Raw genomic sequence first — 25865 nt, 5'->3', positions numbered from 1 at the left:
ACGTGTGCCTCAAAATCATGGGTGACCCAGACCCATCCAGCCCAACCCCCAATATTTAGACCCAGCCAGCCCCACCCCCTTCAAGCCTCACTGGAGAGGGGGCTCGGCCTGGGGTTCCACCGGTCTGGGCCAGGCCGTGTGCCTTGAGGTCCCCTGGCCTGGGCCAGGGGGCATGGCCTCAGGTCCCTGCTGATTGCTTGTTAAGAATTGTTATGGGAACTTGGCCTCCACTGTGGGCACAGCCATCTTGACCGTTACTACATGATTGCCCATTTGCATATTCCTTCTTTATTAGGTAAGATTCTCTGCTTGGATTTGTGTAGCTAATAGGAAAAGGTTGTATCTTTCCCATGCTGCAGACTAACCTACTTGGCAGGGTACTTCTAGCTACCCTCACGAAGGCCTTGACTGTGTTTGTGCTCTCTCCCTGCCATCTGGGTTAAGCCACGTACTGAATTTGCTTGTTGGTCTACCTGTGCTCCCACCTTTTGCCTAAAACACCTTACCCATACCACCTCCATCTTAGCTTTTGGGGGTTGATTTTCTGTAAGGTAAAATATGTTAGGGTTAATCGACGGAAATCCAACTCAGATTTTTTAGAAGCATGGTCCTCTCCTAGGGAAAAAATGACAGTAGTATTAATGGTGTCAGGAACAAGAAAGAGCATTATGGAATGAAGTGGATTAACAAATAAAATGCAGTGAATTTTTTATCAAAAAAGAAATTCTCCACAGGCTTAGAGATTCTCATGTCAACAACTTCAAAGTGGTTCATTTATGTTGTGGATTTTTTGTTCATTCAACCAGCAAGGGTACCTGCCAGAGAGTCACAGCGGGAGACAGCACAGCTGGGGAAGCCGCCTTTATTTCCTTCTCCTTTTTTATACACTTTCCTAGATTCCAGAGAGGAGGCCAATGGAGAGATGGAAACATCAATGATGAGAATTATTGATTGGCAGCCTCCTACCCCCCAACCCCTGGGGATGGAGATTGAAATCAGGATGGTTTGTCTCAGTGGATAGAGCGTGGTCCTGTGGACCAAAGGGTCCCGGGTTAGATTCTGGTCCAGGGCACTTACTTTGCTTGCAGGCTCTTCCCCTGGTCAGCGCTGCTGCAGGAGGAGATCAATCCATGTGTTTCTCACATATCTATGTTCCTCCCTTTCTCTCCCTCTCTCTGTCACTCTCCTTATAAAACAATGAAAAAATATCCTTGGGTGAGGATTAATAAACAAAATAATAATAAAAATTAAACAAATAATCAAAGTGAAATAATTACAAAAAATAATTAACAAATGGAACATGATGGTTCTTGGAACAAAACCCTGGGTAGAAAGTTGAGGCACCATGTCATCCTTGGGGGCAGGTAAGCACCTCCCTTCTCGGAGGAGAGTGGCCCCCTGTGTATTTGTAAATATCATAATTTTTTGATGCAACGGTAAATGGGACTGTGTGTTTGGTTTCCCTTTCTGAGAATTCATTATTGGTGTGTAAAATTACCATTGATTTCTGTATGTTAATTTTGTATCAGGCTACATTGCTGAATTCATTTATTAAATCTTCGTGTTTTGTGTGTGTGTGTGTGTAGTCTTTAGGATTTTCTATGTACAATATCATGTCTTCTATGAAGAATAAGAGTTTTACGTCCTCTTTTCCAATTTTGGTGCCTTCTATTTCTTTTTCTTGTCTGATTGCTGTGGCCAGGACTTCAGCACTATGTTGAATAAGAGAGGTGAAATCAGGAATTTCTGTTTTGTTCCATTTATAGGGGAAATAGATTTGGTTTTTGCGCATTGAGAATGATTCTGGCTGTAGGTCTGTCACATGTGTCCTTTATTGTGTTGAGATATGAGCCCCCTTTTCCCATTTTGCTGAGAATATTTATCAAAAGTGGGTGTTGGGTTTTGGCGAATGCTTTTTCTGAATCTAACGATATGGTCATGTTATTTCTGTCTTTCAATTTGTTTATGTGATGTGTCATGTATATTGATTTATGAATATTGTACCAGCCCTGAATCCCTGGATGAATCCCATTTGGTCATGGTGTATGATCTTTTAAATATGTTGCTGGATCCAATTTGCTAATATTGTGTTGAGGATTTTAGCATCTGGGCTCATCAGGGATATTGGCCTGTAATTATCTCTCTTAGTAGTGTCATCTGGTTTTGGAATTAGGATAATGCTGGACTCATGAAAGAGTTTGGAAGTGTTCCTTCCTCTTGAATTTTTTTTGAATAATTTGTGGAGTATAGGTGTTAGTTCTTCTTTGGATAATTGGTAAAACTCCCCTCTGAAGGCATCCAGACCAGGATTTTTGTTTGTTGGATGTTTTTGGATTTCTGCTTCTATTTCCTCAGTTGTTATTGGCCTATTCAGGTCTTCTGATTCTTCCTGTTTCAGTTTTGGGGTACTGTGTTTTTCTAGGAATTTGTCCATTTAATCCACATTGTCCAGCTTGTTGGCATATATTTGTTCATAGCACTTTATTACACTACTTTTTATTTCTGGGGTGTCAGTTGTTAGGTCTCCACTTTCATTTCTGATTTTATTTATTTTGGTCCCCTCCATTTGTTTCCTGGTGAGTCTGGCTTTTTTGATCTTTTCAAATAACCAGCTCTTGCTTTCCAGACACAGTGGGTTCTCATGGCTCCTGGAAACCCACCAAAGGAGCAAGGAGGGAAGTGCAGGAGGTCTCCTCTGTCCTGCAGATGCGAGTGAGGTGAAGGTGGAGCCACTACAACACCTATATCATGAAGGCTGGGAAAATGCTGAGATAGATCACAATCCCACAAGCAGCTCAACCTGGGTTGTTATCTCGTCTGAGCCCTGAAAGGACTGATCTACAGAGGATCCAACACCATCATTTTGAAATGTCAAACTTTAGCCCATGATTTTAAGTAAAAAAGATTGGAAAACTGTAAAGCTGTCCTCTTCACCAAGAGATTTCCCAAGTCAGCTGCTTGTTGAAATGAGATGATTTCCAATGAACCTTGTTAAACGTCCCTATGAAACTGCACGGCATGGGATATGCACACTGCTGTCATCTCACATCAGTGCTGGTGTGACACCTATGGGGAGGGAGCTGAGGTCATTTCCTGTGGCACCAGAAACAGCAAGTCCTGGCACCTGTACAGGGGAGGTGACCAGGGAGCAGCCCTCAAGGGCCCTTTGCACCATTCAGATGGGTCCATCCGGCTTCCACTGTCCGCAGGACGTGCACCTGTTTTATTTACTGTGGGCCTGTCAGAAGGAAGGGCCCTATGGGGATAGGTGGGCATGTGGGTCAGACCCCTAGCTGAGCACACAGGGGCCTGGGCTGTGCTGGGGTCTCTCTTGGTGGGAAAGTTTCCAACCACAGGCCGATGAGAGCACTGAGGATGGTCTCTGTGGAGAAAGAAAAGCAGGAAATACAGACACGTGGTGAGGAGAGTCCCCATCACTGCCCACATGTCCTCTGCCAGCAGCAGTGCTACCCCCTCCTCTGGGTCTGCAGTGAGAAAGCGGGAAATGAGAGCTTCAGAGAAAGAGCAGGAGCTGTCCCTGGAGGCAGCTGAGAGCTTGAGAGGAAATCCCTGTGCCCAACAGGAAGGCCCTTCCCTCCCACCTCCCTCTGCCCCTGCTCCTGGGGCTGCTCTCTGTGCTGTGGGTCCTGCGCGCCCCCTGGTGTCCAGTGTGGCCCCTGCAGCCCAGCCCTGCTGCCTGGCACAGGGAGGTTTGTGTCTGGGCTCACACTGACTTCCCCTCACTGTGTATTTCGCACAGTAATACACAGCCGTGTCCTCGGCTCTCAGGCTGTTCAGTGTTAAGTAAACTTGGCTCTTGGACGTGTCCCTGGTGATGCTGAGGCGGGATTTCAGTGTTGGGTTGTAGTCTGTACTTCCACCACCCCACATAATCCCAACCCACTCGAGCCCCTTTCCTGGAGCCTGGCGGATCCAGTGTACACCATAGCTAGTCAGAGAGAATCCAGAGACAGTGCAGGTGAGGGAGAGGGTCTGCGAGGGCTTCACCAGTCCTGGGCCCGACTCTTGCAGCTGCACCTGGGACAGGACACCTGGGGACAAGGAGCATCAGTCCTGTCAGTCACCTGCAGTCACAGCCATCCCATGACCCCTGTCTGACCTCTGAGACCCTCACCTTGGGGAGCTGTCAGCAGGCACAGGAGAAGACCCAGTAGCCTCATCTTCTTCTAGACCACAGTTCTGCCTTCCCAGAGACTCAGCCCTGTGTGAGCTGTGAGCCTGAACAGCCCAGGAGAGTATGTACCCTGGAGCTTTAAGAGAAATTTGCATGTGGGGCAGCCTTTTCCTTATAAGTAGAGGGACTGAGGTCAGGCTGCCCTGGTCATTCTGGAGACCCTCTTTGGGCATTTCTTCCCTTGATCTCACTCACCATGTAAGTCAGGGTCAGGGGACCCCCTGGGTCATGAAGCACATTGGAATCAGGTCAATGAATGGTCTAAATTCTCTGAGAATAAGAAGAAATTGTGGACTTGATGAGTAGGTTACACTTTTAACTTTTCATGAATCTTTTAATCATGTGTCAAAGGGATTAATATTTGTTCAGACCATTTCTGAATCTCAAAATCTTATTGTATCCACATTTCTAGATTTTTAAATTATAATTTTTTAGAAATAATTCCTATCCTTGTACAGAAAATAAAAATAAAAGACAGCCATTCTCAACATCTTAATTGATGATGTTATTTTGATCTGAGAAACTACTCCCAAGCACAGAAAGGTGAGACACCTGTGATTATTGATGTTGGAAATTTTGTGATTGTGTCTGCAGCTTCCTGTGCAAACTATTTAATATGCGAGCTCATGGCCTATTGCAGATACCCCCCTAATAGTTACATCAGAAATAGTCATGGCTTTAATTGGAGAAAAGACATGAAATAAAAGCAGTGATCATGTATGTGAACAACTCAGAATCATCCATATGTTGAAATGATGAAGGATGAAGTTGGAACTGCTTACTCAGTCTAGTGTCATCAGTGATGTGGGGCTTCAGAAGGAGGTGAGTGAACAGAATTCCTACCATAGAATTTCTCATCGGAAAGAGAACTACAACCCTGAGAGGAAACCCTCATCCCATCCTTCCCCTCCCCTTCCCCTGGGAGGTCACTGTGGTCAGAGGGTGCTGGGCTCTCTCACAAACATATAACGTCCTTAATGCATTGTGTGTACATTCTGCCATCAGCCATATGATTTGGAAATACATTCGTTATGTTTATGTTTTAATCTGTGCGATGAATCTTTGATGGGACAAAAGTCTTTAATTTTAACCAACGCTAATTTAACAATATTGTCTATAATGGGTCTTATTTTGGGTGATTTTACAAAGAGTTTCCCTAGAAAATGCTGGGCCTCCCCTGCCCATGTGGATTGGCTATAGCAGCCACAGTGTCTGGAGCAGGTTCTGGTACCAGAGGGGAGCGCTGCTGGAAAAATACCCATAAATGTGGACATGACTGTGGAACCCGGGGAGGGGAAGAAGCTGGACTGTTTTGAGTCACATGACAGAATTGTGCCCGATGCTCATGGACAGAGAGTTACTGGACATGTGGGTTTAAAGCCTCCTCCAGTGAAGGCCCAGAAGGAAGTGCAGGGCATGAGAGAGACAGCGCGTATCATCATAGGAAATACGTGAATATTGATGCGCAGGAGTTTGTGAGAAGTAGAAATGTTAAAGATCATGCAGGGGTGGATCAAGGGAAATAAGGGACCTGTCACAGTGGGAAGGGACCCCTGTTTCCTACATGCACATTCTCAGTGTGTGTTGTAGAAGGTGCCACCTTCCCAGGTCCATATGATTAGCACTTGGACACCTTTGGGGTCATTACTGATCTGATCTCACCGTTGATTACTGAAGCTGACTTATTCTTTGGGGTTACATTTATCAAATTTCATAACACTTACAGGGAAAGTTGGACAACCCTCACTGCAGGAGCCAAGGGGATGGTGTGTCTGTATGAGGAGCCATCATTTCATTGGATCAGGACTCCTGTCTCAGTCCATGGTCATCATCATCATCACCATCATCATCAACAACATCGTCTTACCTATAATAGTTCTCCCACTCATTTTCTGTAGACATGGTTGTTGTACACAGTATTGACCCTTTACCTCATTTTTGGTCATTTATTGAAAATTTTAAGGGAAATGGATAGCCACACATTATATTGTTACAGGAAAACCGGACAAGAACCAGACAGCGCTCTGAGAGTTTGGAGTTACATTTTATTCACCGCGGCGGGCTTAGGGAAATGAATCCAAAATCTAAGCAAAACTACAAGCAGAACTTCCCTTTTTATGGAAGAGCCAGCCCTTTGTGCACTTGCTGGCAGCGGCCTTGAAACTACACAGTTCTATCCAATTAAAAAATGCACCTGGCATGGCATTGGGCGTATCTAGTCTCTGGCCTACAAGGTCAGACAGCTAAGTTTATCTCCCCCACTATTCAAGCAGGCTAGAAAGCAAAGTTACTTTTTCATAATAAGAGGCCGTCCAAAGAATAGCAGAGAATTCCAAACAGTAGTTTTACAGAATAGGGGTTTTCCTTCACATTCCCCCCCCCCCCCCCTTGTCCCACAAGCTTTCCAGCCTTGTGGTACAACAACCACGGGATGTTAAGGTGAACAGGGGCGATGATCGATCTTTTACTACTTCCTGCTGAAAAGGGCGACGTCCAAGGGGTTAACATCCTGTTTCTTCCTCTTGGAGGGGTTTGTAGGGAATTCTTCTGGCTTGTAGGACCATTTGAAGTTTAAAGGCATCTAGGCGGGATGAAATAAAGCGAGTTAACAGACTTAGAAGACATGGTTCTAGGATTATGGCCATGAGTAGCATTAACAGTGGTCCTGTCAATGGAAGGAGCCATTTCCAGATCCCCCCCCTCCCCATGCAGCCCAGGTCTCAGATAACTCCTGTCTTATTTTGGAAGCTCGATCAGCTAGTTTCTTGGCCCCATCCCTTACAATACCAGACTGGTTAGCATAAAAACAGCACTCTTCCTCAAGGAACAGGCACAGCCCTCCTTTCTCCGCCGTGAGGAGGTCCAATCCTCTTCGATTCTGGAGAGTAACAGCTGCCAGTGAGTCAATCTGGTCCTGTATTGTAAGAATACTTTTAGCTATTTCTTCTAAACTGTCAGCAAGGTCCTTGGATAGGCTCTGATAGTAGGAGAGGGAAGTTGCTAGTCCCCCTATTCCAGTGCTAACCCCTCTCTCAATAGTCCAGTTGGCTCGGTTTCTGAATTGAAAGCTTTTGGATGGACTGGAGGCCTCCTTGGTAGTCGTTCCCCACAGGGATGTGGGGTATCTTGCTGCATGCCCGGCGACAAGTGGGGGAGAGCCTCCTGCCTTAAATAGAGGGTCCCCCTCACCCCTGCTGGGTATCTCGCTGCGGCCTCCAAATGTTATGGGTTCACTCAGCGAGATAGACCACCGACTCAGAATTTAAATTTAAGAGCCTTTATTAACCTGGCCAGCTGACTATAGTTACAGCACCCTGCCGAAGCAGAGGCTGAATTGCAGCCCAGACTACTACAGGAGTTACATTTTATTATTAAATTCTGTGGAGGCCCAGAGAAAAATGTGTCTTTCAAATTCTGGGCCCCCCAATATGGAGGAAACTCTCTTTATTTATACTTTATCCAGTCCTTTGTCTCCCAAATTTGGAATGAGATTTCTGGGCCTTCTGAGAAAGAAGGCCTGCGTGCTGGGAAGGGGCCATGAGACCATATCTCAAGGCCTGGCCTGATGTCAGTACCTTCCTATCTATGTGTTTTAGGAACAGACAGCACAGCATGACCTATCTGGCCAAAGCGCCAGATATGCAGCCCAGTATAATATTGCTTTACATTCAACTGCTGACAATGTATGGCTCATTCCTGCCTCTTCCCCATCTATTCCCCCTGCCCCCCACACAAGGGAATCTGACTCGAAATATTGGTCTTTTCTTCATTTGTCACTAAGAGGTTGAAACCACACAACCCCTTTAAGCAGAATCTCCCCCCGCCAAATCCCCTCAACAAATAAAATCCCTGAGTGAGTCCACTTCCCTGGATCCATCAAAGCAGCTCTCTCTTCCTGAAGGGCCTTTCCTATGCTGCTTCTGAGAGATTTCAACTACGTGCATAATAAACATCATATGTCCCTTGTGTGGGTATTTGTGGTCGTTCTGCACATCTGGACCAAAGTGCTGGGGGCCCAGCTGCCTCTGTCTGGTGTCAGCTACTCTCAGTGCTGTGAGTATGATGGCAAGCCAATGACCTTGAACACCTGGGGTCCTTCTTCTCTAGCTTTGGGTTCACATGACTGGTGCCCTGCCAGAGGCTAAGACCAACAAGTAGTTAGCATAAATATGCAAGAAGTCCACTAGAAGGCTAATGGACTTTGATATTCAGCAAGAGCTGAAAATCACCATAATATTGCCTTACTTTTGGCAGAATGGCTGAAGGCAATCCTCCATCCTGATAATTCTTTTACTGTTTACCACACTTTACCATTGATACGCCTGTTTGCACTCCTAAAGGGCAAATGTGTATCCAAGTAAAAAGAAGATGATGGGCCAGGGGTTTCAGAGAGCCTCTCCTCTAGAGAGTAAGATCTCTACCTGGCTCCCCCATGCCTTCAAAATTTGTCTTTCTTGTCTAGTATATTCATTTTTGCCTCAGCTCCTTCTCCAGACCTTGAACCCTAACTGCAAATGGATGTGGTGTTCACAGTGCCTGCTGTCACACACTCCTGTCCTGCTGCTGGCTGGCTTGGCTCTGAGCTGTGTGGGGCTGAGCTGCACTGCTGGGTCAGAAAGGCCTCTAGTTGGATCTAGGTGACCTGGGTCAGAAGATTTGAGCATTAATTGGTATTTGGCCCAAGAGTGTCTGAAAAGACTCTGTGGTTTGTCCATGTGAGCAAGTTGTTTCTGTTTACAATGGACTTTCTAATTAAGAGACGTAATTCAGAAGTAAGTGCAGAATCAGGATCCAGAGGTTCTCTGATGGAAACTGTGACATGAAGAGGAAACCACACAGGAACCAGCCCAGACCTCCAACTGCACCTGCTGCTGGGATGGCCCTTGTGTTCAGGGACCCTGAGAGCCCCCTGTTGGTCCCACAAGAAGGTTTGTGTCTGGGCTCACACTGACTTCCCCTCACTGTGTGTCTTGCACAGTAATATAAGGCTGTGTCATCGGATCTCAGGCTGCTCATTTGCAGATACAGCGAGTTCTTGGCATTGTCCCTGGAGATGGTGAAGCGGCCCTTCACAGAGGTGGCATAGTATGTGTTACCATCACGACCACTACTAATGAGTGCGACCCACTCCAGCCCCTTCCCTGGAGCCTGGCGGACCCAGTTCATGGGATAGCTCCAGAAGCTGAATCCAGAGGCTGAACAGGAGAGTCTCAGAGACCCCTCAGGCTGCACCAGGCCTCCCCCAGACTCCACCAGCTGCACCTCACACTGGACACCTGCAAACACAGAGACACAAGGTGGACTGAGAATCACATGGAAGCACCAACAGGCACAGGCACAGGTCTCAGCGCTCCCCACTCCTGAGAACCACCTTGAGAAACGATCAGGAGGAAAACGCAGCTTGGCACCAAGTCCATGGTGGAGCCGCTGGGGTCCTGTCTCAGTTGCTTGGGTTCTGGGTATCTCCCCAACATGCCGGGCAAGGGCCCCCTTTTATGAGCAGGAGGAGAACCCCATTTGCATGGAGTCTGCATATAAGGTGAAGCTGGGACCCTGGGCTTCATGCCTGACCTTGTCATCCTAGGGGCAACCCCAGATGGGAAAGGACTCAAGGACGGTGGCCACAGGGGGTCCTGTCCTGACCCCCCTCCCTCCCTCCTTTCCTAAGACCCGTCACCATGACCACATTCCTTTGGGGGTAGCTTCCAGGATTGAGAGCCCTCCTCACTGGGGTTTTGATGAGGACCCAGGGGTGCTGCCCCAGAGGCATGTGGATGGGGCTTCTTCTCAATGTCCTTTCCCAGACATAGGCCATGTCACCTCTCTGGGTTTGGGGAATAAGAATTTGCAATGGATGATGCTTTTATTTTGAGACTGATAGATTCTCCTTGCTGTTGTCCTCTATCACATCTTTCACACACGAATAAGGAATCCAACAATGCCTGGTTACTGCCTGTCACTCCTTGAGCAAAATAGGCAGAGGGAGGGGTGAATCATATATGGACATTCATTCCAATACTGTGGGCAATATGGGCAAGCAGCAGGTCAACCACACAAACCTGCTCTGCAGCCCCCATAAACCAGCTGCTTATACTGAGTGAAAGGATAGAAGATTACGTGGAAGTAGCCAAAGGCTCTGCCAAAGGGGCAGGTGACAGGGAGCAGAGGCCTGGGACCCTCAAAAGGCTGGCGGGCTGGTTCCTGCAGGAACGTTGTTCATCTCCAGGATGATCAGCAGCTCCAAATGGGGAGGAGGGGCTGCACTTCCAGGTGAGCTCCCAGGTCCCAGTGCGGCTGCCAGCCAGGCTAGAAGGTGCCTTCTCCAATCAGAATAAACAATCACGGTGAACAGAGCAGGATGACCATGTCGTACAATTCTAGCCGGTTCCCCACATTCTATTCCTGCCCCTATGATAACTCGAACCTCTACAGGTGAGGAGGCAGGAGAGGCTGGGCTGGACGCTGTGCCTGCAGCCTCGGTCACTGATCTGCTGTCCCTGCCACAAGCACACAGCTGCCTCCCCAAACCACAGATTTCACTCAACTTCCTGCTGTTCGTGTGCAAAAGCCCTGTTTTCCCAGCCCCTCAAAGTGGGAGAATTTCCATAATTTACACCTGGACCCTGGCTGGTGGGGCTCAGTGGTTGGCGCATCAGTGCCCACACCAAGGGATGAAAACTCTTTAGAACTAACTCATCCTGCCCAGGTAGCAGGTTTTTAATAATTGTGTGAAAGTCCCACTTCTCATGGAGAAAACACGTGTATGAACGTATGTTGTAAATGAAGAAAAGACAATATTTTAGTATAAGAAGTGTCCTAATGTGTAGAGAATATTTTATAGGATTTTTGGAGCCAAACTGATGAAAACTGTGGGGGAGGAAGACCTCCAATGCCCTGGAGAATAACCATTTGCAGCTACATTTGTGCATTTGAAGTTTAGGAGGGAAGGTGAGGAGTGACATGGAGGTGGGAGAGAGCAAGGCGGGGACTGGATGCCAGGATAGTGAACAGAATGTTCTCTCTCTCTCTCTCTCTCTCTCTCTCTCTCCCTTTCTCTCTCTTCTATTCTTTATTGTTGAAAGTATTACATGGTTCCCCCTTTTCTCCCCATTATCCTCTCCCTGCTCCCTCCCATTCCTTCCCCAGGCCCTCACTACCCCATTGTCTGTATCCATGTGTCAGGCATATATGCAAACACGTTCTCTGGGTCTATTTTTGTTCATCAGTTTATTTGGTCCATTAGCAAGGCAAACTGGTTCGGCCATTATGGAAAACAGCATAGAGTTTCCAACTCAAAAGTAAAGATGAAGCTCCCATTTGGCCCAGTGATCCCACTTCCCTTCCTTAGACCAAGTCCCAGCAGGGCCATCTGGTTCTCTCTCTCTCTCTCTCTCTCTCTCTCTCTCTCTCTCTCCCCCATCTGAGACCTAGTCCAGGCCTGGACATCTGGTCGACCACAGCCACCTTGCAACCACAGCCACCTTGCAACAATCTCCCTCGGCCACCCTTTTTGGGGAGTGATGGTCTACAGAAATTTTCATGGGGAAAAATGAGGAGGGAGCTGTCCTTGGCCCCCCTAGGAAAGGGGCCCCATCTGCCGCCATCCACCCCCGCTTCCCCGTTCTATCCTGAGGCACAAAGGCCCCAGCGGGGTTCAGGGAGAGCACCTGCAGTGGGTCTGCTGCGCCCTCAGCAGCGCTGGGCCTCTGGGCTCCTGGGGAGCGGGCGGAAGTCAGTCCCAGATGTACATTTTCCTCCTGACCCTTCTCTCAGGAGGAGCCTCCTCCATCTCATCCCTGAGGTCAGACCCCGCCCTTCGCCTTCTGCAGCCTTTCCTGGGCTTCAGGGCGGTTTCCATCTCCATCTCGGCCTCCTGCCTCTGAGTGACCACTGCGCCCGCGTCCGTTTCCAAAACTTCGGATAAGCCTTTGGGAGGCGCTTATGATTCCTGCTTGGCTCTTGGACGGAACCATGTCCTTTGGGTTCCACATTACGCCGCCCCCAGCGGCTCCCACAGGACACGCTCCAGGGACCCGCAGGAGACAGCCAGCGGCCTCCAGCCCGTGCCATGCTGGGCCCCGAGCGCTTCCAGTAGCTCTGGGGGACCCCAGGGACCGCCCGCAGACAACATGCTCCTGCAGCAGCCAGGTCCCCTGGGCAAACCCACCCAAACACGGTCCCACCATCTCCAAACGCCCTCTGTGCTGACACAGACGCTGCCCCATCACTGCGCTCACACACCTTCCCCAGCGCGTGGGGCCTCGCGGCCATTTTCTCACAGGGTTTCTATTCTTCTCTTTCTCCACCGTGGAGGCCCCGCACCAGCGCTGCCCTCTGGGAGCAGTGAGACCAGGGTCATGGGATCCAAAGTCACCATGTCCTCGCAAACCTCAAAGCCTCCAAAGCACTGACATTCCTGAGGCGCCGCCGCCTCTCCCTCACCGCCAGGCTGGGGTCCAGCAGCAGCGGCCCGAGGCGGAGGGCTCAGTGGTCCAGGCCACTGAGTCCCCAGGGTCCAGGAGCACCAGCTGGGCCAGGCCCATGCTCCTGCACTCGGGGCCAGGGCACTGGGGGCTGGAGCTTTCCCAGGAGCTCTGCCTCCTCTTGCTCAGTCCCCTTCTCTGCTGCTGCCAACTGGTCCTCACAGTCGCCTGGAGGGAGAACTGAGGTCTCTTGAAGTGCTTGGTCCTGCTGAGGCCCATGGCAACGTGAGGACTGAGAGGGGCTGGCAGGGGCAAGGTGGTGGCGGCTGCCCAGCTGGTGGCAGGGCCTTGGGGAGGAGGTGGTTCTCAGGGCAGCTCACCTGGGCCTGGGACTGAAGGGGCCACAGGGAAAGCAGTGCTCAGGCGCCAGGAGGAGGCCATAGTTTTCTCTGTAGAAGTTATTGGGAGACCGAAACCACACAAGTCCCTGGAGGCAGAATTCCTCCCCCTCCCCCACCACCTCGCCAAAATAAAAGCCCTGTGCCCTCTCCTTTCCAGTCTCCATCCAAGCAGGTCTGACTTGCTGAGTGATCTTTCCTGTGCTTCTCAGGGGTTTCAATCAGCAGCATAATAACCATCCCACGTCCCCTTGGTGTGTGTGTGTCATGAACATCTGTACCAGCTGCTGTGCCTCTGCTTCTGCATGGTGTCCACTCCTCTGGGTGCTGTGAGCATGAGGACAAGACCAGGACTGTCACCCTGTGGGTCCTTCTTCTGCAGCTTTGGGTTCACACACATGTGGGGCCCATGGTCTAGAATTCAGGGGAGCTGCACTGTTGAGTCATTAGAGCCTCTTGTTAGATTCAGGTGATGTGGGTCAGAAGATTTGATGATAAAACTCATTATGGCCCAAGTGTGCATGAAAGAGACTCTCTGCCTTGTGTTCACAGGAGAAAGTTGTCTCTCTTTACAACAGACTTTCTCACTCAGAGACTCAGACGTCAGCGAAGAATCAGGATCCAGAGGTTCCCTGAGGGAAACTGTGACATGAAGAGGAAACCACACAGGAACCAGCCCAGACCTCCAACTGCACCTGCTGCTGGGATGGTCCTTGTGTTCAGGGACCTTGTGCTCCCCCTGGTGGTTAGAGATCTTCCTGTAGGGAGGTTATTGTCTGGGCTCACACTGACTTCCCCTCACTGTGTCTCTTGCACAGTAATACATGGCTGTGTCCTCCGTGGTCATGGAGCTCAGCTGCAGGGAGAACTGGTTCTTGGACGTGTCTCTGGAGATGGACGTTCGGCTCTTGAGCGAGGGGCTGTAGTAAGTGCTCCCACTATGATTTATGCACCCCATCCACTCCAGCCCCTTCCCTGGAGGCTGGCGGATCCAGCTCCAGCAGTAACCACTGGTGATGGAGTAACCAGAGACAGTGCAGGTGAGGGAGAGGGTCTGCGAGGGCTTCACCAGTCCTGGGCCCGACTCCTGCAGCTGCACCTGGGACAGGACACCTGGGGACAAGGAGCATCAGTCCTGTCAGTCACCTGCAGTCACAGCCAACCCATGACCCCTGCCTGATCCCTGAGACCCTCACCTTGTGGGGCTGTCAGCAGGCACAGGAGAAGACCCAGCAGCCTCATCTTCTAGACCACAGCCCTGCCTTCCCAGAGACCTCAGTCCTGTGTGAGGAGACAGCTGTGAGTCTGCACAGCCCAGGAGAGGATGTACCCTGGAGCTTGAACAGAAATTTGCATGTGGGTCAGCCTTTTCCTTATAAGTACAGGGACTGAGGTCGGTATTCACTTTGATATGAGTGACTACCACCAAAGCACAAGAAAAAGGAAGACCCTTGATTCTTGATGTTGGAAACTTTTTATTGTGTTACTAATTCGTGGGCCAGTGGGGTCCTTTGGCCTCGCTTTCGGGATTGGGCTGAAACCAGCAGTCTGACATCCCCTGAGGGGTCCCAGATGGTGAGAAGGTGCAGGCCAGGCCGAGAAGCCCTACCAGTGCACAATCGGGGTTGGGGAGAGACGTGAGAGGTTGGCCAGCCAGGGAGGGACTGTGGGAGGGCTCCAAGGCATGTAGGGAACATCTCTCTCAGTCCCTATTAGCCAGACTCCAGCAGCAAGCTAACCTTCTGGTTAGAGCATCTGCCCCCTGGTGGTCATTGCACTTCATAGCTAGCGGTTGATCATTACCACATTACACTTTGATTGCTTGATTGAACAGCCAACCAGAGGTTCGGACACTTAGCACATTAAGCTTTTATTACACAGGATAATACACTGTGAAAACTCCGCCCTTATGCAAGCCCATTGCATATTGCACAGACCCCGAGCTAATCACTTCAGAGATAATCATGTTTTAACCTGGAGAAAAGATTAGAAATAAAAGCAGTGATTATGCATGTGAACCATTGACAATCTCTCATATTTTAAATAATATAGCAGCCTGTTAAGTGACCTTATTTCAGTCTAATGTTATCAGTGATGTTGCAGTAAATAGTGACATGAATTGGGGAATTCCTAGCATACATTTCCTCATAGGAAAGGAAACACCCTTAATGTGTAATGCATACATTCTTCCATCAGGCACAGAATTTGGAAAGATATTCTCTCGCTAAGCTTGTCATTACATTTACTTGATGGAATATTTGGTGGGAGAAATGTATTTATTTTAATAAAGTTTAATTCATCAACAATTTTCTTTGATGGGTGCTGTTTTGGGTGATTTTACAACGAATTTCCCAGAAAATCCTGGGCCTCCATTGCCCATGTGGATTGGCTACAGCAGCCTCAGGGACTGGAGCAGGTTCTGGTACCAGAGGGGAACGCTGCTGGGAAACTACCCATAAATGTGGACGTGACTGTGGAACTGGGTGAGTGGAGGACGCAGGACTTGATTTGAGTCACATGACAGAAATGTGGCTGATGCTCATGGACAGAGAGTTACTGGACATGTGGGTTTAAAGCCTCCTCCAGTGAAGGCCCAGAAGGAAGTGCAGGGCATGATAGAGACAGCTCGTGTCATCCTAGGAAATACCTGAATAATGATGAGAAGGAGTTGATTGAAGTAGAAACGTTAGCATTAATGCAGGCAGGGATCAAGAGAAATAAGGAACCTGTCACTGCAAACTGGTGGGAAGGGGACCCCTGTCTCCTACATGCACATTCTCAAAGTGTCTCTGTTCTAGAAGGTGACACCTTCCCAGGCCCAAGGTATTCCCACTTGGACACCTTTGGGTTGATTATTCACATGGTCTCACCATGAATCACCCAAGTTGCATAATTCATTGGGGCCCCATTTATGAAAACTCTCAACACTCACTGGGAAGAGTGGACATTCCTCACCGGAGGAGCCAAGGGGACGGTGTGTCTGTATGAGGAGCCTTCATTCCATTAGACCAGGGCTCCTGCCTCAGTCCATCATCTCCATTGTAATCACCATCATCATCTTCATCTTCATCATTATCAGCACAATTTGCTTACGTACAATCATTCTTCTCGTTTTCTAACGAAGTGGCGGTTGTCCAGACACAATGACTTCTTGTAAGTAAACAAAGCAGGCGCCTCCTCTTCAGATTCCATTAGGGATTGAGACCCCAATGGCCCAACTGTAAGTTGACACAGGCCTTTGAATAAGCTGATGACTGATCAGTGGGAAAGGACAGATTCCCACCAAGACATTGGACCGAGATTCCTGTCCAGTTCTATCACCACCATCACCATTGTCAACATCAACATCAACATCATTTTCTTACTTATCCTAATTCTTCTCATTTTCTTTACGTGTAGTTTTTGTACAGACCTATGGACCTTTTTCTCAATTTTTGCTCAATTTGTATAGTTGCTAAATAAAATACAACTATATTTTCTTTTTTGTTGGACTTATAACAACTGAGGGCTCATTGCTGCCTCTTCTCCATCTGCCCCACACACCGGAAACTGGATAAGAAATCCTACTTTTCTCTTTGGAAGTTATTGGAAGATTGAAACCACACAAATTCCTGGAAACAGAAATCCAACCTCTCCTCCACCACCTCGCCAAAATAAAAGCCCTGTGTCCTCTCCTTTCCAGTCTCCATCCAAGCAGGTCTGACTTGCTGAGTGATCTTTCCTGTGCTTCTCAGGGGTTTCAATCAGCAGCATAATAACCATCCCACGTCCCCTTGGTGAGTGTATGTGTCATGAACATCTGTACCAGTTGCTGTGCCTCTGCTTCTGCATGGTGTCCACTCCTCTGGGTGCTGTGAGCATGAGGACAAGACAGGGATTGTCACCCTGTGGGTCCTTCTTCTGCAGCTTTGGGTTCACACACATGTGGGGCCCACGGTCCAGCATTCAGGGAAGCTGCACTGTTGGGTAATTAGAGCCTCTTGTTAGATTCAGGTGACGTGGGTCAGAAGATTTGATGATAAAAGTCATTATGGCCCAAGTGTTTATGAAAGAGACTCTCTACCTTTTGTTCACAGGAGAAAGTTCTCTCTCTTTACAACAGACTTTCTAGCTCAGAGACTCAGACGTCAGCGAAGAATCAGGATCCAGAGGTTCCCTGAGGGAAACTGTGACATGAAGAGGAAGCCACACAGGAACCAGCCCAGACCTCCAACTGCACCTGCTGCTGGGATGGTCCTTGTGCTCAGAGACCATGGGCGCCCCCTGGTGGTCAGAGACCTTCTTGCAGGGAGGTTATTGTCTGGGCTCACACTGACTTCCCCTCACTGTGTCTCTTGCACAGTAATACATGGCCATGTCCTCGGTGGTCATGGAGCTCAACTGCAGGGAGAATTGGTTCTTGGACGTGTCTCTGGAGATGGAGGTTCGGCTCTTGAGGGAAGGGCTGTAGTAAGTATTTCCATCATAACGTATGCACCCCATCCATTCCAGTCCCTTCCCTGGTGGCTGGCGGATCCAGTTGCAGCAGTAACCACTGGTTGTGATGGGGAATCCAGAGACAGAGCAGGTGACGGAGAGGGTCTGTGAGGGCTTCACCAGTCCTGGGCCCGACTCCTGCAGCTGCACCTGGGACAGGACACCTGGGACAGAGAGAACATAGTGAGTCCTGGGCTCAGATGCAGGATCCCCATCTCCTCTTGTCTAAGCCCTGAGTCACTCACATCTGGGAGCTGACAGCAGGAAAAGGAAGAGCCACATGGGATTCATGTCTTACAGGTGAGGTCCTCGTCCCCCAGAAAGCATTTTCCAGGCTGAGTAGGCCTCGATTTTAAGTGGACGCCTACTGTGTGTGTGTCTGGTGGCCGTGTGGGCATTTGCATATGGGAGGTGTCTGCACATACAAAGGGCAAGAGGTGAGGGAGATCCTGGTCTCTGAGGCTTCTCCTGGAAGGAGATGCTCTTCATGCCCTCAGAGAACCAATCCCTCCTTGGGGTCCTGGTCACCGTGCCCAGGGACCTCTTCTTCCACACCAAGGGCTGTGCTGCAGGAGGTGGTCAGGAAGTAGGTTGTGGGAACAATCAGTGACTCCATTGGGGATGAAAATCAATGAGGCTCTGTTTCCATAGAGACAGAGATAGATATACTAGAAGACCAATGCACAAAATTCGTGCAAGGGACTTGGCCTCTGCTGCCTCTGCAGCTTCGTCCGGGAGGACATCCAGTCTGATTAGCATATTATGCTTTTATTATTGTAGATGATTTAGACATAGATATGGAGATTGACATAGCCAGATCTTCTTTTCTTTATAGTCACCCAAGAATATGTTCATTGATTCATAGATATAGATGTAGATGTAGAGATAAATAAAGAGATAAAGATGTTGATGTATTTGTAGATGTACATAAAAGTGTAGATATAGATATTGTTTTCCTTATCCTCAACCAAGTATATATTTATTCATTCTTAGAGGGAAAGTAAAAGAGACAGAGAGAAGGAAAGTGAGAAACACTGATGTGAGAGATAAATATTGATCAGTTGCCTCCCATATATGACTCTACTGCGAATCAAATCTGCAAGATTTTTATGTATGTATTTATTTATTTATTAAATTTATTAAAAATTGATTTTAGAGAGGAAGGGAGGGAGAGATAGAAACATCGACGATGAGAGAGAATTATTGGTTGGCTGCCTCTTGCATGCCACCCACTGGGGATGTTTACGCATCCCAGACATGTGCCCTGACTGGGAATCGAATGGTGACCTCCTGGTTCATGGGTCGATGCTCAACCAGTGAGCCATGTTGGTTGGGCTCCTCCTGCATATTACGATTCACAGAGCTCCCTGTGTACTGGGCTCTGGCAAGCGAGACGTTGGCAACATCATAGGTGGCCAGGCCCCAGCCCTTGTCTGACTGCCCTCTGACCCCAGTGGCCACATACTTATCCACTACGATGCTCTGCAGCTCATGGCCCCCTGGAGGTTCCCTCAGCACAGGTGTGAGCTGTTGGAGGTTCTGTGAGGTCACTGCTCAGTTGTGTCTCCACCTGACACAGGTGGGGCCTGCAGTGCCTGACATTACACATGGTCACTGCATGTGGGCTCAGCAGGGCGGGTGAGGTCACTTCAGGTTGCCTGAGTGGCCCTGGCGTCTCTGGGAGAGCCTGGCACATGAGATGGGCATGAGGGGATCTCGTGGGGTTGCATTTAAGGCAAACCTACCAGGGCAGGAAGGAGAGGGCATACACATCCACACGGGACATCCTGTGCAGACCCCGTGGGGTGAGAGTGTGGGCATCAGAGGTCCTCGTCCCCCAGAAAGTATTCTCCAGGGTGAGGAGGCCCTGCATTTAAGTGGACGCCAAGTGTGTGTGTGTGTCTGGTGGCCATGTGAGCATTTGCATATGGGAGGTGTCTGCACATACAAAGGTCAAGACGTGAGGGAGGTCCTGGTCTCTGGGGCTTCTCCTGGAAGGAGGTGCTGACTGTGCCCTCAGAGAACCAGGCCCTCCTTGGGGTCCTGGTCACCGTGCCCAGGGACCTCTCCTTCCACACCAGGGCCTATGCTGCAGGAGGGGGTCAGGAAGTAGGATGTGGGAACAATCAGTGACTCCTTAGGGATGAAATCAATGTGCCTCTGCTTCCATGAAAATAGATAGATATAGATATTGATATTGATATAAATATAGATATAGATTTAGATGTGGATATAGATAATATATAGAGATAGAGATATAGTAATAGATATAGTTATAATTATACATATAGACGTAAAGACAGACTTTGATACAGATCTTTTAAAAAATATAATTTTCTTGATAAATAGAGAGAGAGAGGACAAGAGAGGGATAGAGAGAAACATACATGAGAGAATCATCGATTGGCTGCCTTCTGCATGGATCCCACTGGGAATGGAGACTGTAACCCCATCATGTGCCCTCACCAGGTATTAAACCAGTAACTTCTTGGTTCCTATGTTGACGCTCAACCACTGAGCCATATGAGCCAAGCTGGATCTTCTTCCTTTGTCCTCACCAGGGACACTAGGAGGGAAGAAAGCATTGACCTCAATAGGAAGCCTGCACAACCCTCCAGGGACAGCCTCTGAGCTGGGAAGCTAGGTTTGCTGGTCCTAACTGCCCCCTGGTGTCCTGGACGCTCCCTGCAGCCCAGCCCTGCTGTCTCCTCAGGGAGGTTTGTGTCTGGGCTCACACTGACTCCCTCTCACTGTGTCTCTTGCACAGTAATACACGGCCGTGTCCTCCGCTTTCAGGCTGCTCATTTGCAGATACAGCGTGTTCTTGGCGTTGTCTCTGGAGATGGTGAAGCGGCCCTTCACAGAGTCGGCATAGTATGTGCTACCACCACTGATGTATGCGACCCACTCCAGCCCCTTCCCTGGAGCCTGGCGGACCCAGTTCATGTAGTAGCTACTGAAGGTGAATCCAGAGGCTGCACAGGAGAGTCTCAGAGACCCCCCAGGCTGCACCAGGCCTCCCCCAGACTCCACCAGCTGCTCCTCACACTGGACACCTGCAAACACAGAGACACAAGGTGGACTGAGAATCACATGGAAGCACCAACAGGCACAGGCACAGGTCTCAGCGCTCCCCACTCCTGAGAACGACCTTGAGAAATGAATAGGAGGAAAACGCAGCTTGGCACCAAGTCCATGGTGGAGCCGCTGGGGTCCTGTCTCAGTTGCTTGGGCTCTGGGTGTCTCCCCAACATGCCGGGCAAGGGCCCCTTTTATGAGCAGGAGGAGAACCCCATTTGCATGGAGTCTGCATATAAGGTGCAGCTGGGATCCAGGGCTTCATGCCTGACCTTGTCATCCTAGGGGCGACCTCAGATGGGAAAGGACTGAAGGATGCTGGCCACAAGGACTCCCGTCCTGACCCCCCTCCCTCCCTCCTTTCCTGAGACCCATCACCCTGAGCCCATTCCTTTTGGGGCACCTTCCAGGATTGAGAGTCCTCCTTCATCAGGGTTTTGATGAGGACTGAAAGCAGACATTTCCCTTAACTTCCCTGCAGTTCATGTGCAAAAGTCCTGTTTCCAGCTTCTCAAATTTGGAGAATTTCTTTCATTTAAAAAAGGAGTCCTAGCTGGTTTGACTCAGTGTATAGAGCATAGGCCTGTTGAATGACGGTTCCCAGGTTGGACTCTAGTCCAGGGACTAACCTTGCTTGCTGGCTCCTTCCCTGGTCTGGGCAGGTGCAGGAGGCAATCCATCCATGTGTTTCTCTCACATACATGTTCCTCTCTGTCTCTCCCTCTCTCTCTCAGTCTCCTTAAAAAGTAATGAAAAAGTATCCTTGGGTGAGGATTAACAAACAAAATAATAATAAAAATTAAATACATAATAAAAATAAAGTTACATAATTACAAAAAAAATGATTAAAAAATGGAATATGATGCTCTTGGACCAAACCCTGGGTAGAGAGTTGAGCCACCAAGTCTTCCTTGGGGGCAGGTGAGCAGCCACCTGTGTCCATCCTCCCACAGCCCCAGGCAGTGAGGACACACAGACACAGGAATCTGGGACTGTGGTCACTTGTTTCTCTGGGCAGGCTGCCCCCACCACTTGGAAAGTGCAATCTGGGACCAGCACTGTTTCTGCCTGGTTTCTCTAAAGATGAGATGGCAGCCAGCACCTGCTCTCTGAAGGGTGTGGGGTTGCTGTTCCTCACGTGGCATCTGTGAGCTGCCGTCAGTGAGGCTGCTTACCTGTGGCCTGTGACCCCATTGAAGGCCAGGAGGACTGCGTTTTGCCTCATTCTTTGAGAACCAAGCTGAGGAGAGGGGGGAACATGGAAAGCAATTCCTAAGGGGACGTAGGAGTAAGTCTGCCTTCCAGGGATGAAGAGGCCCGAGACAGAAAACTGGGGGCCACACACAGGCTCCAGAGTCGGCCCTGGAGGTGGAGAGCCAGTTACCAAGCTCCTGCCGGACCTGAGGACCACAGCCTCTGGCCACAGGGAATATGACACCTTATGCTTCGTGGGAACGTGCCGGGATGAACTACCTGGAACGGCAGCTGGTGCATCAGGAGGAATCAGAAAAGCAGGCCCAGGAGCAGGAGACCCATTGGAAACGCCTGCTGACGTGGCAGGTGAACAGGCCCAGCACGTGAAGGCAACCAGGTGAGTCTCCCCATGGCAGTGGGTCCCCAATCAGCTGCGTAAGGTCCTGATCTTCTCCACTTGACAGGAGACGGCTGTCCTTTGCTGGTGGGCGTACAAACAGGCCTGTTGCCGCATTTAAAACAGAAAAGAAAAGTGCAATCACACAGGGGAGGGGAGGGGATTGGGCAGGTCAAACACCACCAAGCCTTACTTCTCTTTTCCTTTTTAAAAATATGTTTGTTTTTTTAAAAAAATTAATTTTAGAGAGAGAGGAGGGAAGAGCGGTAGAGAAATGGAAACCTCAAGAGAGACAACCGTGGGTGGGCTGCCTCCTGTATCCACCATCCTGGAAATCGAGCCCACCACCCGGGACCAATCCTGTGACCTTGAGGTTCCTGGGTGGATGCTCAACCCCTGAGCCTCACCCCCGGGATCCTTCCCTTTCTGAGTAGCAGGTACTTGAATCAGGGTTTGCTCAGTTGCTGTCGGTCTCTGACTATCTTCATCAGCCTGACAGATGCCTGTTCTGACAGTCTTGGTTGGGTTTTTGATATTGTTATGGAGAAACAAGTGTTTGGAGCTGCCTACGCCACCATTTTGCTTCTGCCCCTACTGCTCAGTGACTCCTTTTGAACAAATAGAGAATGAGAAAGGAGAAGAGCAACCGCCCAGAAATCTACCAACAACAGAGGAAACAGAGGACACAGCACCCATCCCAGGCCAGCAGAGGCAGGAGGAAGGGCCATGGCTGAGCAGTGACTCAGGTGTTTGTAAGGAGACCCTGTGTTTTAGGAAGATGAGCTTCCTGTTCCTGGAAGACCCCAGACACACATCCAGAAGGGGTGGCTTTGAGAGGATTGAGCTTGAAGGGCAGACAGACAGAACAGGGTCAATGGGACACAAAGGCAGGGGGAAGGTAGGCAGGGCAGACATAGCAGTCTGATCAACCTAACCACAGGGACCAACCAGGCAGACATAACAGAATGTTTTTGGACTCAGAGCAGGAGGCCTGGGAAACGAGGGAGGGCCTGCGACAGTAAGGTGAATGCACACAAGGGAACAGAGACATGCAGGTCCCTTCCTGGGCAAGAACAATGAGGGACAACCAGGTGGGCAGAGGGGTAGACACAGAGCAGGCTGGTGGCACATATACACCTGAGACCACAGGCTTCAGGGGCATCCCATTAGTGGGCCCCTCCCTGTGTGGGGAGCCTGAATCTGATCATAATTAACAATCCAAACTTTTGCTTAAATCTTCTGGTCCCTGATTTCATTCTTGGACTTGGTGACACTGGATCCCAGGGACAGAAAAAGCTCTTCTGGTTGTTCTGGTTATCAAGTTTGGCTCAAATAAACTCTTGAAAATATTCTCCAGGGGATGTGCTGCAGCGACCAGCAAGGCGGCAGGTGAGGAGGCTTACCTCCAGGGGTCAGTCCGTTCTGCTTCACCATCATCACCCTCTCCTCTGGCTATTACATGTGGGTTGTCTTCTGGCCTCAGTTTAGTCCTTATCAGAGCCTCGGCCCCTGGGTCCCATCACTCAGTACTCGGTGGACCATCATCACACCCTTCTGTGCAATAGGTATGGCTTGTGGCTGATTCACATGGAGAGTCCTTGTGTGCCATGGTATTGTGCACGTCTAAAGGCATCATGAATGGTTGAGCTCAGCTACTTTCATTCCTGGAGACTTTTCCCTTTGGGATAACCTCCCTCTCCATCTTGATTGCTCACAGACCAAAAAGCCAAAAACAAACTTAAAGAAGGTACCCAACCTTTCCCTGCATTGACATCACCTCACTCTTATCCGGGGATGGTGTGCTTACTCCACCATTCTGTTTTCTGGAAAGTCATGACCCTGTAATTATTCATTATTTCATACTAATGACCCGGTCTACTAAATTCATGCCCATTAAAAGGGAATTAATTGGAGGAAATATTTTAATATTGCTATTTGCCCTTTGTCTATAATAGAAGTGTTAGAGATGAAAGAAAATTGGCAAAATGTATATGAAAATCATTCTCCTGGCAGAGTCTGGGGTGCACCGTGGAACCAGAGTCAAGTCCCTGCCCACCCACGTGCACCTCGAAATCATGGGAGACCCAGACCCATCTGGCCCCACCCCCAATATTCAGACGGAGCCAGCCCCACACCCTTCAATCCCCACTGGAGCAGGGGGCGCGGCCTGGGGTTCCCCTGGTCTGAGCCAGGAATGTGCCTTGAGGTCCCCTGGCCTGGGCCAGGGTGCATGGCCTCAGGTCCCTGCTGATTACTTGTTAAGAATTGTTATGGGAACTTGGCCTCCACTGTGGGCACAGCCATCTTGACCGTTACTACATGATTGCCCATTTGCATATTCCTTCTTTATTAGGTAAGATTCTCTGCTTGGATTTGTGTAGCTAATAGGAAAAGGTTGTATCTTTCCCATTCTGCAGACTAACCTACTTGGCAGGGGACTTCTAACTACCCTCCCGAAGGCCTTGGCTGTGTTGGTGCTCTCTCCCTGCCATCTGGGTTAAGCCACGTACTGAATTTGCTTGTTGGTCTACCTGTGCTCCCACATTTTGCCTAAAGCAACTTACCCATACCACCTCCATCTTAGCTTTTGGGGGTTGATTTTCTGTAAGGTAAAATATGTTATGGTTAATCAACAGAAATCCAACTCAGATTTTTTAGAAGCATGGTCCTCTCCTAGGGAAACAATGACAGTAGTATTAATGGTGTCAGGAACAAGAAAGAGCATTATGGAATGAAGTGGATTAACAAATAAAATGCAGTGAATTTTTTATCAAAAAAGAATTTCTCCACAGGCTTAGAGATTCTCATGTCAACAACTTCAAAGTGGTTCATTTATGTTGTGGATTTTTGTTCATTCAACCAGCAAGGGAACCTGCCAGAGAGTCACAGGGGAGACAGCACAACTGGGGAAGCCGCCTTTATTTCCTTCTCCTTTTTAATACACTTTCCTAGATTCCAGAGAGGAGGCCAGTGCAGAGATGGAAACATCAATGATGAGAATCATTGATTGGCTGCCTCCTGCCCCCCAACCCCTGGGGATGGAGACTGAAATCAGGGTGGTTTGTCTCAGTGGATAGAGCGTGGGCCTGTGGACCAAAGGGTCCCGGGTTGGATTCTGGTCCAGGGCACTTACTTTGCTTGCAGGCTCTTTCCTGGTCAACACTACTGCAGGAGGCGATCAAGCCATGTGTTTCTCTCATATCCATGTTCCTCCCTTTCTCTCCCTCTCTCTGTCACTCTCCTTATAAAACAATGAAAAAATATCCTTGGGTGAGGATTAATAAACAAAATAATAATAAAAATTAAACAAATAATAAAAGTGAAATAATTACAAAAAATGATTAACGAATGGAACATGATGGTGCTTGGAACAAAACCCTGGGTAGAGAGTTGAGGCAGCACATCGTCCTTGGGGGCAGGTGAGCACCTCCCTTCTCGGAGCAGAGTGGCCCCCTGTGTATTCATAAATATCATAATTTTTTGATGCAATGGTAAATGGGACTGTGTGTTTGGTTTCCCTATCTGAGAATTCATTATTGGTGTGTAAAATTACCATTGATTTCTGTATGTTAATTTTGTATCAGGCTACATTGCTGAATTCATTTATTAAATCTACGTGTGTGTTTTTTTTTGTGTGTGCGTGTGTAGTCTTTAGGATTTTCTATGTACAATATCATGTCTTCTATGAATAATAAGAGTTTTAC

The sequence above is a fragment of the Myotis yumanensis genome, unplaced genomic scaffold (genome assembly GCF_028538775.1).
Source record: "Myotis yumanensis isolate MYYU_CA2020_CCGP unplaced genomic scaffold, mMyoYum1.0.hap1 SCAF_1, whole genome shotgun sequence".
Taxonomy (NCBI): domain Eukaryota; kingdom Metazoa; phylum Chordata; class Mammalia; order Chiroptera; family Vespertilionidae; genus Myotis; species Myotis yumanensis.
The sequence above is the reverse complement of the archived record's forward strand: the minus strand, read 5'-3'. Positions refer to the sequence as shown.